The sequence below is a fragment of the Microtus pennsylvanicus genome, chromosome 5, assembly GCF_037038515.1.
Source record: "Microtus pennsylvanicus isolate mMicPen1 chromosome 5, mMicPen1.hap1, whole genome shotgun sequence".
Lineage (NCBI taxonomy): Eukaryota > Metazoa > Chordata > Mammalia > Rodentia > Cricetidae > Microtus > Microtus pennsylvanicus.
Window position 1 is genome coordinate 84,360,293 of NC_134583.1, and position 18,280 is coordinate 84,378,572.

The 18,280-nt window shown below is 50.0% G+C and overlaps 1 protein-coding gene across 1 annotated transcript in view; it reads left to right on the forward strand.

Annotated features, from left to right (window-relative positions):
* Positions 1-18,280, forward strand: part of Kcnq1 (potassium voltage-gated channel subfamily Q member 1) — a 320,601-nt gene that overhangs the window by 256,530 nt on the left and 45,791 nt on the right. The gene's annotated exons all lie outside the window — the stretch shown is intronic.

Genomic DNA, 18,280 nt, shown 5'->3' on the forward strand with positions numbered 1-18,280 from the left:
TCCCAAGGCCTGTAACCCTGCCTCTGCCCTGGGAAGGAAGGAGTAAGACCTCAAAGTCAGTCACACTGAAACCTTGAACATGACCTGGCTCTTTCCCTCCATTCCTTACCCTTTGAGCTTTCTGCTCTAAGTGCATCCTGACTGTGTTCTAGTCAGGAGGTAGCTACAGCCAGGCTCCCATCAACCTTCCCATAGGCTACCTGGATAGGATCCTTGCTGAGTAGGCCAAACCTTCTGAAGACTCAGAACCTGGATAGGGTAGATTCCTCAATGGTGCTGGCCTCTACTTACCCTGGACCTGACTAATGTGGAAAGTCCTCAAGATACTGTGGTAGGTTGTGCTCGATCTGCCTGGTCAGGCTATTTTTAGCATCCACTACTATAGGCATACCCTATGGTAGCTCCTTGTATACTGACTGCCCACAATCTCATGTTCCAGAATGTCACAGCTGGCATTGGCTAGGCCACTAGGCTACTCCACTGTCCTCCATGTTCTGTGCACAACACCCTACCTTTCACGAGCTGGAGGCTCTGACTCACCCGGGGAGCTTTCTTAGGCCCGTGGTACAACCCACTGCTACTCTTTGATGTCTCTGCAGTTTGAGGTGTGCCGTTATCTTGCCAGACAACTTGTCTGTATACACGGATTTTATCTGAACATAACTAGGAGGCTAAAAATAGTGGAATTTCAGTTGAGTGGGGAGTGTAGTTGCTGCTGGGTTGCCCTAGCAACGCCTGGCTCTGGCTCTCTTCCAATATGGGCTGCAACTGGGCAGGTAGGCAAAGATAGTCTGGCCCACATAGGACAAGCCAGCTTTCCTTTTCTTAACATATCCTGGGCATTGGGCTCTGAAGTCTCTCTTCTCCTCACTAGCACAAGTGTCCCCAGTCTGGGGCAGCCATGGAACTCTGTGGTCAGTGAAAGGAATCAGGAGGGGGCATGGTCTAGGCTCCAGATATTCTCTGGGACCCTGGGGGTATATATGTCTAGTACTGAGTCTCACTATAGGACCTGGTATAACCTGTAGCATCCCAGACCTGAGCAGGAAGGTACTGTGGCCATTGATCAGCAGAGTGCCCAGCTAGAACAAAGATTGTACACATCTGGCAGGATGGAAAAGATACTCAGAATGTTCAGCTCACAAGGCCTAGGCTCAGTGGTGGCTTCAGAGCCTTGTTATTTTTCTGCGTGATCAAGGATACCCTTGACTTCCCTCTTTGTACATGGGCCTATTGGACCAGTGACAGACACCCCGGTTTGAGTCTCCTACTCAACCTCTCAGACAGCCCCAAGTCTTTCCTGGTCAAGGCCACCTTTGCTGACCACTCTTACTGCTAATAGGAATCAGGGAGGTCTCTCCCCACCCTCAGATAGCATAGACCAAATCCTAAGTATGTGAGCCTTCTCTCACCAAAAATTTCAAAGCAGCCTGCTGTCTCCAGTCCCAGTAGCCACAACAAATTCCTGACCTGATCAAGTTCTATCCCATTCTAACTGTTCACCTTTCCCCTTCTCCCCATTACACACACAACAGGCTACCCTCAATCCCAGAACAGAAACCTGGTGTCTCCTGTAAGTGATAGAAGGTGATAGGTATTGTCTCCTACCAGTGTCTCCCTTTCCAGACTCAAGATATGGCTGCTCAGCAGCAGTTGGGGTTTAAGAACCAGGTCACAACTCTGTGACCAAGGTGGAGCCTGTACTGGCCCAGGGGCAGAGGCAGGGGCAGGGGCAGGGGCAGAAATACGTGCCAGTGTTTCATCAGATCAGAACAACAAAGGGCTGATTTTCCAGAGTCCATGGTCTCTGGGAGCAAGGTTTAGGAACAAAGCTAGGCCGATCCTCAGAACTCCTGGTGACCTTGGCCCTGTCTGGGCTCTGAGCCAGGTTTGCAAGGATGCTGAGATCCTGCACAAACACCTCATGGACATCACCCTTCATCTTTACCCCCTGCCTCAAGATGGTTAAGATGGGGGAGTGAGTCCTCTGTCCAAGGCCATGGTCCACAGTGAACCAAGGCATCTCCCAGAACTCTAGCCTGGACCCTCATTGTACATCAAGAGGCTGTAAAAGATGCACTGACCCAAACGGCCCATGGCAGTCTGCCCAGTCCCTCCCCTGTCCGGGACCACTGCCCCCTGTGAGGACAGACCCTGGGAAAGAGCTTTGCTGGGCCCAGAGGGCACGATAGCATGGGCAGGGCCCCACATCATCACAGTTATCAACGTAACCATCGGGACCAGAAACAACCCAAGCGCAATCCTGCTGACCTTGGGAAGTAGGAGGACAGGAAATCCCTGGGAGCCCAGCAGTCCCAGAGCGGAGCCAGTGCCAGCCAGCCTGGCTGAGCCCAGCCAGAGCCCCTGGGATTCCCTGCTGACAGCCCCTCCCTCCCACCCCTCCAACCTCAGGCTGGCCAAAGTCAAGTCTCCAGTGCCCAGCAGCTCACCTAGCTCAGCTTAGCCCCTCAGCTGTGAAGGGTGTCCCACCATAGGCCACCTACACAACAGGGCTGAACCCCACTCACAAACAGCTGGATCTCACTCTCAGAAGAGGATCAGGCTAAGTAACCATGGAGATTTGGGGTGTCTATTTGTAAGAGTTTCCCAGGAGAAACAAGCTGAACTTGTTCAGAGGTGCTTCGGTTTTTCTGACCAGGAGTTTCCTTAGGTCTAGGCCAGGGACCCATACCGGGGAGCCATGCCCATGGACTCCTGTCTTGCAGTCACTGTATATTACTGATTCCTTTGTTCTAAAAGATCAAGCAGTCTCCTGTGGTCACACAGCTCGTTATACAAAGAGCTGGTCCTCATGGCAGTCACAGATGTGGGAAAGGGAAGAATAATTCAGAAGTTCGAGATCCTTTGGAAATGAGACTGGAATCAGCTCTGAGAACTAAGGCTGGGTAGGGGTCAGTGGCCTTATCCAGGGGCTACAGCAGTCAGGACTGGTGGCAATTCAAGACAGTATAGGCCATCTTGTTATCCCTATAACAAGAACCCCAGAGTTCTGGCTCCTGCCCCTTCTCTTTGTTGCTTAGCCCTGCCTAAGCCCCCCACTGGCTTCCTTAGGGTCCTCCAGCTCTCTGCAGAACCCACACCCTCCTCTTCCCTATGGTGTTCTTAGCTCTTCTTGGACCTGGACCTGCCGCAGTGTTTATTTTACAAGCTAAGCTCACACTGTCGTGCTGATATGCCGAGCACAGTGGGGCCAAGAGACTGACTTTCTTGTTTTCTGCAGGAAATGTTTGTGGCTCAAAGTCGGACACAGGGGAGCTCTGGTTTCCAGACCCTGTTCATAGGGCATCTAGGGGTGGGGATTAAGGCCCCAATACTCCTTCTGCCTAGTCCTGTCCTAGAACCCAGGCCATACACACTTCTTGTACAAGGACACTACCCAGCCCCCACCACCTGCCTTCACTTCATGGACCATCTTCTATCATGAGGCCTACAGAGTGGCCTCTGAGACATTATCATCCCAGGCCATTCCCTGGATATCCTGTTTCACCCTTGCTCTCCAGTGGGATGTCTTCTAAGCCCAGGCCTTCAAGTTCTCTGGCTGGGGGATTAGTTATTTAGACATCACTGCAGGCTTCCCTGCTTCATCTCTCGCATCCCATATTAAGTCTTAAATGCTGTCAAAATCCATTTAATTCTATTCTGCCATTTTCGCTGAGCTGTAGCTCCTCACAGATTAAGTGGTAAGGTGTTCCCACCAATCCTGTATCTGGGAATACTTTATGTGAGTCTTGATGTTTTTTTTCTGTCTTGAATGTTTGTTAGAACTTTAAGGTAACACCATCCAGACTGCTGCTTCCTTTGTGAGAACATTTTAAACTACTGATTACAGGGATTTAAGGCTTATGAACTACTAGGACTCTTTATTTCTTCTTGTGTCAGTTTTGATAAGCAGTTGGACTGAGGAATTTGTACCTTTCATCTTGGTTTTCAATTTTATTGGTGTTTACTGCATGTCTGTAGCATCTGCATTTTGCCCCGGTACACTCTCATTCCCAGTGTTGTTTATCTGTGCCTTTTCCTGTTTCCCACAGTGACCAAGCCTGCCATGCATTCCCCAATTTTATTGATATTTTCACCAAGCTTTTGGCTTTGTTGATCTTCTTGCTTGTGGATTTTATCTTGCTTATTCACATCTGTTTATCTCTTTCCTTTTAATCCTTGGCCTTAATGTATTTTTCTCTCTCTACTTCTTAAGCTGGATAATTAATTGTTAATCTCCAGATTTTCTAGATTTTTAAAGTGTGTAAGCCATGACAGCTATTCATATCCTTTACACTATCTTTATTCTGTAAAAGCCACTGAAAGGCATAACCCATTTTTTGAGACAGGGTCTCACTATGTAGCTCAGTTTGGCCTCAAACTCCAGACTGTCCTACGCTAGCCTCCTGAGCCATTGCGGGGACAGACCCACAGCACTGCCTCAGGCTGCCTGCGTTTGATAAAGTGCTTCACTTTCACTTTCATCTGATTGTGCTGTATTTTTCTAATCTCCATCATCTCTTGTTTATGCCAAGAGTTATGCCATGGCAGCATAACTGTGTGGTTTTCATCATTGTTATTATTGTGGTAAAACTTTCTAGTAACATTGTTTCACTGTCAGAGAAAGTGTTCCTGGGATATCAACCCCTTGGAATGTTTTGAAAGATGTTTTATAGTGTAACACGTGCTCAGCCTTTGTAATGTGCCTTGAGTACTTGAAAGCATATTCTGCAGCCATTGGATGCAGGGCTGTGTTTACAAGCGCTCGAACAAGCTTGTTCATTGTTTTATTCAAATCTTCTATATCCTCGTTGGAATCTCTTTATCTATTTGATCTATCATTTCTAAGAAGTCATAGGGTAAATTTCTGTTTAACTTTCTAGGAAACCACTAGACTATTTTCTAAAGTTGTTTTTTTTTTTCCCCCTTGTTTTCCCATCAGCAATGTGTAAACGGCTCACTTTCTCTCAGCCTTGCAACTAGGCAGTAGGCCTGGTCTTTTCTATTTCAGCCCTGTTAGTGAGTATGTAATGGTATCTCATTGTGGTTTTGATTTGCATTTCCCTAATGACTAATGATGTTGAGCAACTTTTCATGTGCTTATTAGCCATTCATAGTCTTCTCTGGTGAAATGTTTATTCAACTCTCTTGCCCGTTTTCCAATTAGGTACTCCGCTCTATTGTCGAGTGGCAGGAGTTTTTAATATGTTCTGGGTACACGTCCTCCATCAGACGTACGACTTGCAAATACTTTCTCCTAATCTCCGGCTGTCTTTTCATTATCTGAATTGTCTTTTAAATCACAGAAGTTTTTAATTTTAATGAAGTCCAATTTGTCTTTTGTATGTTTTGTGTGGTTCCTGCTTTTGATGTTCTGAGACCCCTCTGCACTATCTGAGGTCATGAACACTTTCTTGCTTTCTTTTTTCTTCTTGTTCTAAAAATTATATAGAATGAGCTTTTGTATTTAGGTCTAGCTTTTGAGATAATTTTAGGGTATGAAATGGAATAAAATCTAAGTTTTTGTTTGCTTGGTTTTGTGTATATGTATGCCTACGTGTGTGCATGCACAGGTACACATGTGTGCAGGTGTATATGTGTATGGGGTTCAGAGAAACACCTCAACTGTTGTTTTTCAGCAGCAATCCCTTTTATTCTTTGAGAAAAGTTCTCACGTGATCGGCAGTTCACCAAGTAAGCGAGGCTGCCTGGTCAGAGAACTTCAGGGACCCACTTGTCTCCTCTTTCCCAGCCCTGGGATTACAAGTATGTGCCCACCATGCCTGACTTTTTTAGATGAGCTCTGAGACCCAAGCTCCGGTCCTCACGCTTACACAGCAAGTTCCTTAACAACTGAGCTATCTTCCCAGCCTCTTACAGGTATCTAGCCAGAGACCAAGCATAGTGGCACACACCTGTAATCCGAGCACTTGGGAGGCAGAGGCAGGTGGGTCTCTGTGCATTCAAGGCCAGCCTGGTCTACACAGTGAGTTCCACGCCCAAGCTGACCTCTAACGGTCTAACAGTCTTCAGTATTTGCCTACAGCAGATGCCACAAAACAGCTGCTTCTTAACCTACAGATAGTCAGTTTTCCAGCATCATTAGTCAAAAATCTTTTTCTTTGATCAATTAGCAATGGCATCTTTATCAGAAATCAATTAACCAAGCCTGGCATGGTGGTACACACTTTTAATCCCTTGTACTTGGGTATTGATACAAAAGGACTAGGAGTCCAAAAACAGCCTCAACTACATTCCAAGTTTAAAGTCAACCTGGGCTGTCTCAAAACATTTTTTAAAAAAATCATTGACCATAAATGTATGGGCTTCTTTATGGACCTTCAATTCTATTCTCTTGGTCCATATACTTGTCCCTAAACCCACCCCACACCCTCTTGATTATTGTGTCTTTGCAGTAAGTTTGGAAATCAAGCAGTGAGAGTCCTCTGATTTGGTTTTCTTCTTGCCTAATCTGAGACCTAAAAGTTTTCATATGAATTTTAGAATAAACTTGTAAATTTCTATTTTTAAAAGAGAAAGAGGGGAGAAAAGGCAGGTAAACAGCGTAGCTGGCTTCTGGGATTTTCTGCTGAACCTGTGGATCCTTTGGGTAAATGGACATCTGAGACCATGAATACACTATCTCTTTCCTTGTCTGTGTTTTACTTTCATTTCTTGAGAGGTAAGGTTATGACAGGGTTTTATTTCTTTATCCCAGGCTATCCTGGAACTAACTTTACCATAAAATTCGCAGTCTACCTGCCTCAGATTCTAGGATTACAAATTTTCTGGTACTTTTTTGTAGTTTCTGATGTCTAAGTTTTGTGCTTTTGCTATTGTTGTCAAATTCACCCCTGCTTTACTCACCATGCAATTGCTAATGGGGTTGTTTTTCTTAACTTCACTTTGGAATTGTCCGTTACTAGAGCTAGAAACACAGTCTTTGGCTGACCTGGGAAAATCCAAATTTGCTATTCTTGGTTTTTGGGTTTTGTTCTTGCTGTCAATTCTGTTAGATTTTCCGTTCCTGCTACAGATAATGAAGACAAACTTACTTCTTCCCTTCCAGTCCAAATGCCTTTAGTTTCCTTCCTTCCCTCCTTCCTGCTCTCCCTGCCTTCCCATTGCTCTTACCTTGGCTGAAACATCAGTAATGTGTTAGAAAGACTGGAGATCCACTGGGAGAAGACCCCCAGTCACCTGCCACTAAGGACGGTGACGGCTTTGGATCTCCCATCAATGCTTCCTGTCGGTTAAGGATATTTCCTTCAGTGCTGAGTGCACTGAGAGCTGACCAGAAGTAAATGTGCAAGTTTCCCGCATGTCCTTTCTGACTCTATCGAGGTGACCACTTGTCATTTAACCCCTTATTCTATTAATACAGTATGATACCGTAACTGATTTGGGGGTACTAAACCAACCTCACATTCCTGGGATAAGACCTATTTGGTCATAGTGGGTGATGGCTTTTTTTATGGTGCAGGGTTCAGGTTGCTATATTGTGTTAAGAACATTTGTATTTATGTCTACACACACACATTTATGAGACAGACAAAATGGAGATTGAGGCAGAGTGTCCTTGTATAGTCTATCCCGGGCTGGCCTGGAACTTACTATGTAACCCAGGCTGGTCTCAAACTCACTATGATCCTCCTGACTCTGCCCACACCCCCCAAATACTGGGGTTCCAGCACTACCATGCCTGGCTTGCATCTATAGTTGTAAAGAATATTGTACTATAGCTTTCTTGTGCTTTGTAAGTTTTTTGTGTATGTGTGTGTTGTACACATGTGGGTATATATATGCATATATATACATTACACACACATATATAGACATATATATGATCAGCAAATTTGCCCACCTCTTTCTCACACACACTGCTTTCCATGAAGCGCCTGCTTTGCTTCCCTCTCCTGCTGCTACACAGATGGGCACACATCCAGCCTGGCCTTTCCGCCCTAGGCTCGAGGTTTTCCAGACCACTCAGAAGATAAGAGTTTGAGCTCTAATCTGAGCTGTAACTAGCTTGAGGATACAGCTTCCCAGGGCAAAAACTGTTCCCTTCCTCTTAACAGTTAAAGCCATCTTGACAGTCTTCTCAGGGAGTGGGTTAATTTTGTTGACTTTCCCACCGAGCTATTTGAAGGTTGGAGCTTGGTGAAGGTTTCTGCTTTGAGACACCCAGTTTCCAATGCCCAACGTCATTAGTAAGATTGTAGAAACTAAACCTCACGGTGCATGGGCGCCCTTGGAAGTGCTTACCTCTGAGTCTTCAGTTTCTAACCTCCCCACTATCTAGTCAGCTCCTGGCTGCTAGTCACAGATTTTTAATTTTCCAGTAGTGGCTCTAAAAAGTAATACAATGAAATTGAAATCACAGTCATGCATTTTATTTAACTCGGGAGACCCCAAATACTATGATTCCAATATAATCAATACAGAGACTGTTAGAGCAGCTGCCAGTCTTCCCTTTTTCTGAGTCCTCAGAAGCCAGACAAATTTTATACATATAGCCCATCTCAATTTGAAAGCTGGGTTTTCATGAGAGCTTCTGGAGTCATATTAAGACTTCATAAAATTTACAACTTGGAAAGGAGATTTGGAGGCAGTTGTCTTTGATTTTAAGATCAGGTCTTGCTCTGCAATCCAGACTGGCTTAAAACCCACTGTGTACCCCAGGCTAGCCTGGAACTCCCTATGTAGCTAACAGTGACTTTAAAAACACAAGTGATTCCCCTGTTTCAGCCTCCCAAATGCTTAGATTACAGGCCCAGTCTGGGAAAAGAGATTCTTTAAATGTTCTTAAAGCTCAGGTAAGGACCCATGTACAATTAATTTTAAATTTATTAAAATGAGATCATTAGAACTCAGTTCTTCTGAAGTTAATATGGGGTTGGGGCTGAGCTGTTGGCTGGTGCTGTTTCATATATATGACATACAGGGAGGCGAGTGGCCACGGCCAGACCAGGAGGTCTGTGAACACCAAGAGAAGAGTGGGGAGGGCATGGAGAGAAAGAGGGATACGAAGCAGCATCTTTGGCCCTGAACCCTTTGCCTATCCAGACAAACATACTTGCAGCGTCCCCTGGGCTCCCTCTCCTAAGCCCGTTCCCCAGTCCAAGTCTCACCCTCTCCAGTGTCCCAGAAGACCACAGGCTGGGACCCACAAGCCATTCTCCTGGCTGATTTGCCAGCCGCCATTAAGAGCCTTGCTACCTGCATGGGCTGGTTACATCAGAAAGTGGGGCAGCCTAGAACACTCCACAGCACTGCATCCCCCACCAAGGCCCCCTTCCCACTGTCCCCCAGCCCCACTCCATCACCCCTCCTTGCCTTGCTGCTGGGCTACTCTTGAGTGACAGGGCCGTAAACAGGCCAAGGCCTGGGGCTCCAGACGATCAAAGAGCTCCCTTCAGAAGCCGTCGTTCGTTTGCTATTCTGGGAACTGGTTATTTTAAGGTTCGTGTATTTTTTCTTTCCTGAGGAGCCGTCTTAGTGGATGGTGGAGTCCTGAGGTGCTTGGTCCTTCAGTCAAGCCACACAAGCCCTGTTTTGTCTAGGGTTTCAAAGATAAACCTATAATGAAAGCGCCATTTGACATAGTGCCCCACCACCCTGGTCCTGGGCGGGAGTGGGCATGGCTGCTGGGGAGTCCCTGTACCCAGCTGACACTCTAAGAGAGGCCACTCATGAAGCCTGAACTCGCCGTTCCAGGCTTGTGTCCTGTGAGCTACACCATTCTGCCTTCAGGTATACCTTAGGACCTGAGAAGAGTCCTTGCAAAAGACCACCCCCCACCTCCGCCATGGCTATAGGAAAGTATCAGCTGCTAACTTCTCCCAGAAGGAAGTTAACATGTAAGAAAATGACACCGTCACAATGGGTAGCATAGAGTGAGTCATAGACTTTTTGTCCTTGGTGTAGCAGGCTCTCTTCAGTCACGGGTTCTGTAGAAAAGCCTGGGGAAGGCTGTGAGAATCGGACATCTGCATGCCTTTCCAGACTATAGCTTAAGGATAAGCTCCAGGTCCAGCAGAGGGCTGGACACTGCTGACTGTTGACACCTCAAGAAGCTATGGAAGAAGAGGAGCTAATCACAGTGGATACCTCCCAAAACAGAGTGTCCTGAAATCCTATGGCCATCAGGACCTAGTATGTAGTTCTGTAGGGATATTGCTATTACCCAAGGCAGAGCTGGAGGAGCAGCTGCAGGCCTCATGGCCTTTCTCTTCCTAAGTGGTTCTGGTGTAGCAAACCATAGGGTGAATATGGGGGTTGTAGATGGCTCTCTTGTTTAAGCAGGAGATTCTGATGCCTAGCAACCAACCTCTTGATGCTTCTCCCAGGGCTGGCATTGGAAGGAAAGCAATGTCTGACCCACAGATAGACTCAGAAACAATATAGCTGTCATCCCCATCTGTTTTCCTTGCCCTGGTCCTCTAACCGTCTGCCTACTGTCTGCCCTGGTACCAGGACTATCACAGCCTGATACCCTGTGTGCTAGGCGCTCTCTGTCCCAGCTCTTCCCAGGCCTACAGAGTAGCCCGGCAATAATGGTCAGCCTGAAAATGACCTTATACCCTGCCCATTGTGACAGCAAGTCTCAGAGCCCAATCCAACCCAGACAGCCTCTGAGAGAGACTGGGAACCTTCTCCAGCATCCTTATAACAAGGACATTATCTGGACCTCAAAAGCTGCAGACAGACATGGGACTAGAGCTCACTCCCCTGGGGGTGGGGGGTGATCCTTTCTGCCTTCAGCAGACCCCACTGTCTTCAGTGAGCCTAAATTTTCTCCTTCATCCAAGGTATGGAGGACACTCTATGTCAGTTACCATGAATTTGGAGAAATTAAGAGAAAATCGTGGCCTTCTCTGGTTTTCTAGTCTGGCCTGATTTGGGGGTCACTCCCCTGTGGGGAAACCATGCTGATTTGCTGCAGGCATGATCTCAGTGCTCATCTCAAGACCCCACTGGGCCTATCTAGCCTCTGAACCCCATGCCAAGGGCCATCATCCTTTTCCGCAGGCTCTGCTTTCCCCAGGTGTACTGCATCTATGCTATTCTACTTGTGTGTACAGGCACACCACAAGCCCTGCGCTATGGTCCGCTGTCTGCTTCATGCAGGTCAGAACCTGGGCCTCCTTCAATGCCTTTGGAGCCAGCTCCTAGGTTGCAAGCCCTGCTGCTGTCACTCAGGCCAGGAGATCTAGCAGGTCCTATGAGCACCATGTGTCCAGCACTGATAGAGGATCCCCAGCCAGACCAGAGGACTGTTGTATGCAAGGGCCTTGCAGTGTGGGTAATATTGTGTGAATATTCTAGAACTAAGAGACCCAGGGCACTGACCACAGAGCTCATAGTGTGAGCATGAGAATGTGGCAGCAGTTGGCTCTGCCCCAACCTGCCATGTATCCCTGAGCAATCATCCCAAATCTGGGTCTCAGTTTCCCCCACTCCAACAGTGACCACTGCTTTTCAAGTCCCCAGCAACCCCCACCCCAGAGCCATCATTCCTTCTGTACTCCTTTCTCTTAGGATGTTTCTCTCCCTGTCTGTGTGGGAGACACTCCCCCGCCTCGCACCAGCTCTCCTGAGTGACTCTATTTATAGGCCTCAAATATTGGCTAGAGAGGAAATTTACATTTTTTAAAAATTTAGCTCAAGCCCGTGTCAACTTCTGTGGGTGCGACTGCTTCTGAGAGGCAGGGAGCAGGCGGGCAGCAGACAGAGGCACATGTGTCTGCCTGTAGCAGGCGAGGGCCCTGGGCCTCCACAGGGCTGTTGGGCGATCTCTAATCAGTAGCTTCTGTAAAGGGAGGTAGTGGGCACCGTCCAGTGGGGATGGGGCGTGAGGGTGGTGTGAGCCTGTGTCCGTGTGGCCAGCCCTGCCTGGCCTCCTTAGCCAACCTCAGAAAAACATGTATTTTGGTCAAAATGAGCCTCTTTTTAAACTTGTCACCCTGTGGGCCAGGGCCGACCATGCCCCAGCTCTGCATATTAAGCAGCAGTTTGGTCACCACCAAAAATAGATCTCCCAACCTAGAGCTGTTCCCTCCCTCCCTAAGACTAGAAAGGGGCAGCCAGCCGTGCCTGGCCCTGGCCTTAGCCCTGGCAGCTCCGGAAACCATGGGCCTGTGAAGCCAGGGCGGGGATAGCAGGCATGAGGCACACTTGGGGGCACCCCTCAGGGTGCACAGAGACCATTGGGAACATTTGGCATGTCAAGTGACAGTCAAGGCCAAGCCTGGATGGTGTCACAGTGGGCCTCTCTGGATAGGGAGAGCTTCTCAGCCCCGGTGCAGCATGTGGCCCACATAGCCTCTGCTGAATGGCAGGTGGATCCAGCAGGTCCCTGCCAGTGAAACCTGCTAACAAAGCAAGTGCGGTCTCCATGCTCACCCACCCAAGGCCTGGGTTGCAGGTGGGGGTCCTGTCTGGCCTGGAGGTCCTCATCCACAAAATGGCTGACTCTGCCTTTCAGCTGGGGCCGCGAATATGGGGAACGGCTGCGCACACGGAGGCCTGTTTGCTTTGCTGAGGGAACAGCCTTTCCTTGCCTGGGTTCCAAGGGCTCCAGAAGCAGATGGAAATTTTTGTGGATTAAATGCCGGGCTGAGGCACGCTGGGCTGTTTAGGTTGGCAGCATGCTGCCTCCCCACCCGCTCCTCATCCGCTGCTTCCCGCCCTCGGCCCATCCATTCATGCCTCTGCTCCTGGATCTCCCTCCTCCACTGCTCTATATCCCGTCCCTCTCCTGTGGCCTTGAGGGGTAGCTGTGCTGGCCCAGAACAGGGAAGGCCTCCTCAGCAGCTCCTGCAGGGACTCTGAGCTTAGGGTACTCTTGACCTCCAGATCTCCATTTCTGAAAGACCAGGCTGTCTCAGTCAGGTGAGCAATGTGCCTGTGGTTCGGCATTCAAAAAGCACCAGGACACGAGCCTGTCCCTGTGGCTACTGCGCTCCCAAGAAAACACAAGGCCCAGGCTGGTATGGAGGGTGGGGGTCAATCCTTCATCCTTCCTGCTCAGGTGCTTCTTCCAGGCAGACCTGGGCTTTTGCAAAGAAGTTTAGAGGGTGGGCAGGTCTGCCAGGAATCTCTAGAGTGGCCAGGGAGCAAGGTGTAGAGCTAGCCTACAAAGGGCTCTGGGGAAGGAGGATACAGAGCATGCCTGTCATGTTGCCCCATGGCAAAAGATGGATTAAGAGGAACAGAAAGTGGAGCAGACCGTGAGGGTAGCTGTGCACCCTGGAGTCATTGAAAGGTTTCCCTCTGAGGAGGCTGGCAGATGGGGTTTGGTGAGCAGCAGTTACATATTCAGCAGGCCCCTTTTGACATGTTACTATGAGCTCCAGAGTGTGGGGTGAGGCCCTTGTGTATCCTCACCCATCTCCTCCCCTGCCTTACCTCCACTCACCACCTCACCCCACAGCCAACACAGGTTGGTTAGTGTGCACAGCGCCCCCTCTGTTCCTAGGGAGCCAAGAGCCGCAAGTCAGGTCCGGAGCATAAAGAGACATCTGTGTGGGCAGCGAGGTGGCCAGCTGCCTGCTGCCCGCACAGAGATGCTATATCCAGCCGGGTGGACGCCCCATCGGACCACCGGCACCCACCCCCCAAGGGGTGGGGCTTCTGAGGAAGGTGTGAGGTCCTGGCCGGGGCCTTGGTAGCCTATGTCACCTGGTCACTCTTGGCTGGTTGTGTGGCCATAGTGAGGGGCCCATGGTTATTGATGGGGTTCAGCTTACAGGAACCATGTAGGGCATGTCTGGGTATGCCCAGCAAGCCCACAGACTTGGTTTACATGTCTATGACATCCATCTGGCTACTTTGGGCCACCTCTAACAACTAGGGTGGACATGTGGGGTACTTCCCCAGAGCCCACAGAATCCTCTAAAATGCAGCCCTTCTAGCCAAAACAGAGGGGCGGAAGCCCCAGGGAAGCAAGTAGGAAATCTCTGAGCATTGCATGAACTCATCCAGTCAGCCAGGCATCTGCACCCTCTGCTGCCAGCTCCATATCCAGTGCTTCCACTTAGCCTAGTAGAGAGGGCTGACTCTTGTCCTTGAAATCCACAGAGGAGGGGACACCCATAGTGACCTGTAATTATGTGTTTCCCATGGTAGAGAGGAGAAAGTAGCAGAAGCAGGCTTTCCCTGGTGAGGAAGTCAGGAACCAGAAGCCAACAGAAGAAGTCCAGGTGGAGGCCAGGCCAGCACAGCCTATACAGAGGCCCTGGGACATGAAGGCAGTGCCCCCAGAAGTCAGAGAGTACAGCAAGATATAACCTAGTGAGAAAGCTACAGACTTCTCAGCTAAACCCCAGGGGCTTTCTATAGCAGAAAAAGGGAGATAAGGAGGGACTCCCGTTAGCTGTGAGAGGCTGTGATGGGTTTAGGTGTGGCATTAACAGTATGGACCAGGCCCATAGACTGCTGGCCCCTTCAGAGACTAGACAGGAAGATGGAGGACAGAGAGCATCAAGGACCCCCAGCCTCTGACGCAGACAGGTTGACCTCCAATGTCAGGCAGCTCACGTGCAAAGGAATGAAGAAAGTCAGTTCAAGGTGGAGAGGCAAAAAGGTCACAAAATCATAGCTAAAGTCAAAGAAATGGGCTTTCCCCACTCCTTGGAGAGGCAGGAGAGTAGAAGAGTGAGGTTGGCCCTGCCTCAGGCCAGTGCTCCAAAGCCCAGGCCAGAGCTGAGCTCAGGGCTCAGTGCAAGAAAGGGGAAGAGCAGGTTTGTGAGAATCTGAGGGGAAGAGGCTCCAGGCATCCGGCTTCCCAGGCAGAAGGCCCTGGGACTCACTGTTCCTAGAAGGACGACAAAGTCTGACGGGGCAAGAAAGGAAACAGGCTCAGCTCCCAGCAGTGGCTGGATCATAGAACGAAGGTCAGGTGACCAGTGGCCTCCACAGCTCTCCTACAGCCCCTTCTCCAATCCCACTCTTCCTGGTTGATGGGGAATCAGGAAAGCATGTGGGATACAGTGAAGGCAGCACCCAGAGGCCTCTGATGCAGGGCCAGTGGGGAGAAGGTTCATGAAGGAGGAGCCAGGACCCATCCTGTTGAGGAGCATCCGCCCTCCCCTTGCACCTCTAACCCCATGTGCTCCCAATCCACATCTGTGGGCGAAAGATACATGACCTAAATCTGGTGCCAATTCAGAATCCTCTGCCCCAGTGATAACTGAGAGCATAAGCAGTCCTCTTCCCTCTCTGCCTTGATTTCCCTGCCTCCCCGATCCTTGCTGAGGATGAAGGAAGTGTGCTGCTTACAGCCTGGAGCGTGATGCCTGGGTTCACAGAGCAGTCACCTGCGCTTGAGGTGCTCGCTCGGTCTTCTGTCTGTCTTACTCAGTTTTTCCTCTGTGTTAATCTCTTTTCTTGCTGTGACCAGGTTCCCAGCAAAAGCAGCTTAAGAGAATGGTTTATTTTGGCTCGCAATTTGAAGAGATGCAGCTTCTCATGGCTGCAGGGGTGTGAGGCAGCTGATCGCGCTGCACCCACAGTCAGGAAGCAGAGAGAGGTGAACGCTCATGCTCAGCTTGCTTTCTCAATTTCATCCAGTCCAGGACCCCGGCCCAGGGGCTGGTACTGTCCATATTCAGGGTGGCTCTCCCCTGAAGCACTCTGGAAACACTGTCACAGATATGTCCAGAGGTGTGTTTCTAAATCCCACCAAATTGACAGTCAAAATTAACTATCACACACTTTTTTCCTAAAATTGGAATCCTGGACCTAAATCAGCCTGGGCACTGTGACCAGTTGTCACCCAGTTATAAAGCAAGCCCAAACCGTGACTCGTAGGTGCCAGCCAGCACCAGTTCCCCAGTTTAACCTGGCCCCCTGCCTGGTGTGAAAGAACCTGACATAACCTTCCCCATCCTACACCCACGGGGGCTCACCAAAGTTTAATAACAGTCTCCAGAACTCACTCTCTTGCCCCTATTTCTGCAGGCTTCAGATATTCAGTTGTCATAGTGACTTTGACACCCCAACCACAGAACCTACCCAGTGCCCACTGCCATACTGCAAGAGAAAATTTCTTATGCTCTACCCCAATGTACCCCTTTTGCCTGGCCTCTCTCCAGCTTCCTTCCCCAGTGAAGGAGTGGGCAGGGAAGGCAGGCTAGAGGTCCAGGGCAGTGAGCCTCTGCTGCCTCAGGATGTGGGGCTATGATCACCATCCTATTCCCTCTGTGATGTTTCCAGAGTACCTCCTCACTTTGGTGAACACAACGTTCATACTATTCTCATCTCAAGAAGTGACACCCAAGAAACAATGGCTTTGTGGCTCAGCACCATCTTTTGTACCTTGTACAGAAATGCAAGCATAGATGCTAAGATACAGGTGAGGGCTTGGGTCAGGCTATCACCACAGAAGGACCAGCACAGCCCTGGTGTCCACAGCCTGGGAGAGGCTTTTCAGAAGATGAACAGACAAGGACAAGGACAAGGTGGCTCCTACATCCTTGTTGCCTCTCAAATGTGCGATGGAACTGAGGCCCACTGCTGGCCCTGAGCTTAAAGGGCAAAGTGGCAGGATACATCCTCTCATTCCTTCCATCCTCTCCCAGGTGTTCCCAGCTCCTCTGCTTCTCAGGCTTTGGAACTGCAGCCTAGTGAGGCCAAAGCCTCGCCTCCTCTAGGCTTTGCTCCTGGCTTGCTCATTAATGTATGTACATACATACAAACTCTTTCTGCCATGAAGGGCAATGTCTCCACTCAGCCTGGTCTGATGTCCTCTCTGCCAGTCCCTCAGGACACGTGCCCCCACCTCAGAGCTAGACCCTGCAATAATATCCCACTAAAGCACAAGCTGGGAAGCCAGGGAGGCACCATAGGCTTCACAGGAAGTGCAAGACTGTAGGCCCTTCTTCCCTGTAGTGGCCACTGAGGTCCTCCCTTGCCCCCACACGAGCCCCCATTACTGTGCATGCTGCCACCTGACAGATGTGGCGGTGACAAAACGATGGGGCCGGGAAACGTTGGCCCTTTGGTGCTGATGAAGGCAGCCTTTATCCCAGCCGTAAATGGTTTCTGTGTGGAATGGAACTGCGCCTGTCCCAGGCCTAACCCCTCAAGGGCCGGAGAGGCGAAATTGGATCCATGGGGAGAGATTTTACAGCATAGGGGCTGGTGGCAAGTGGTGGCAGACCATCCCCACGGGGCCACAATGGGGCATTGTTCCCAGCCTCACCTGGGCTGTCTCCAGCATCCCAGGATTTATGAGGTTCAGCCGCAGCCTCAGGCCGGCTGCTCTGGGCTGACTGGGGGTGGGGGGCAGCACTGAGGAAGAGGACAGTGCCCATCCCCCACCCCCCTAGTGACAGCCAGCCAGGGACAGGCCATAACGTGTCTGCAGACCACAGCGGGCCACACCATGAATGGGCTCTCTTTCTCCTGTAGCCCTACAGTGCCCAGGAGGGTTGGGAGGCAGAAGGCTGAGCCAGTTTCTACAGCCCACCTCCTTGGGGGCTCCTGCCTTATGGAGGTCTGGGCCAGGCAGCCTCCTGCCTCCTAGACCTCCGAGGATTTCCCTGGTACCCATGTCAACACAGGCAGAGCCTCTCCCAAGCTGCCCACCATGGTCTACCCTGACTCAGGAGTCTGTGGGACTTCCTATCAGCATCTTTCCCGTCTTGCCTGCTCTTTGCCTTTATGAAGGAAGCACATGGCCCTTGGCCTTGGCAGCCTGGTCCAGCTCCTTCCTCCCCTATATTCTCTATGCACAGCTCCCCTTGTGCTTGTGGGCGTTTCCTATACCTCTCACCCTTGCTCATGCTGTACCTCCATTCCAGCGGGCCTCCTTCACCCTTGGCCTTCAGCACCTAGCCCCAACCAAAGAAGATAGCTGGTCCCTCTGACATAGGAAACACATCTCTCCTTGGGCATGCTGTGGGCATCTCCCAGACATCTTACACTGCCTGGGCTTTTGGGGGTCATGGACAACCTACAAGGTGCCTTGGTGGGCAAACACACCCTTACCAGGAATCTCTGACACAGCACTAGAGCTGAGTTAACATGTATCTCTGGACTGAAAGCAGCCCCTTCTCTCCCTCGATGTCCTCACTGCAGTCTCCAGCCTTGGCCAATATGCATTGTGAGCAGAGGGGTGAGCCACCATGCCTGACTCCCCCACTACCCTGATCTTCTTGGATCCCCTCTTTACAGCTCAGTAGTAGGAGAGGGTTGAGGGACATCCATCCCCTCTGCCTGTCACCAGCTTATGGCCCACAACCCAAGCTGGGACCATGCCCTGGAAATCACCACC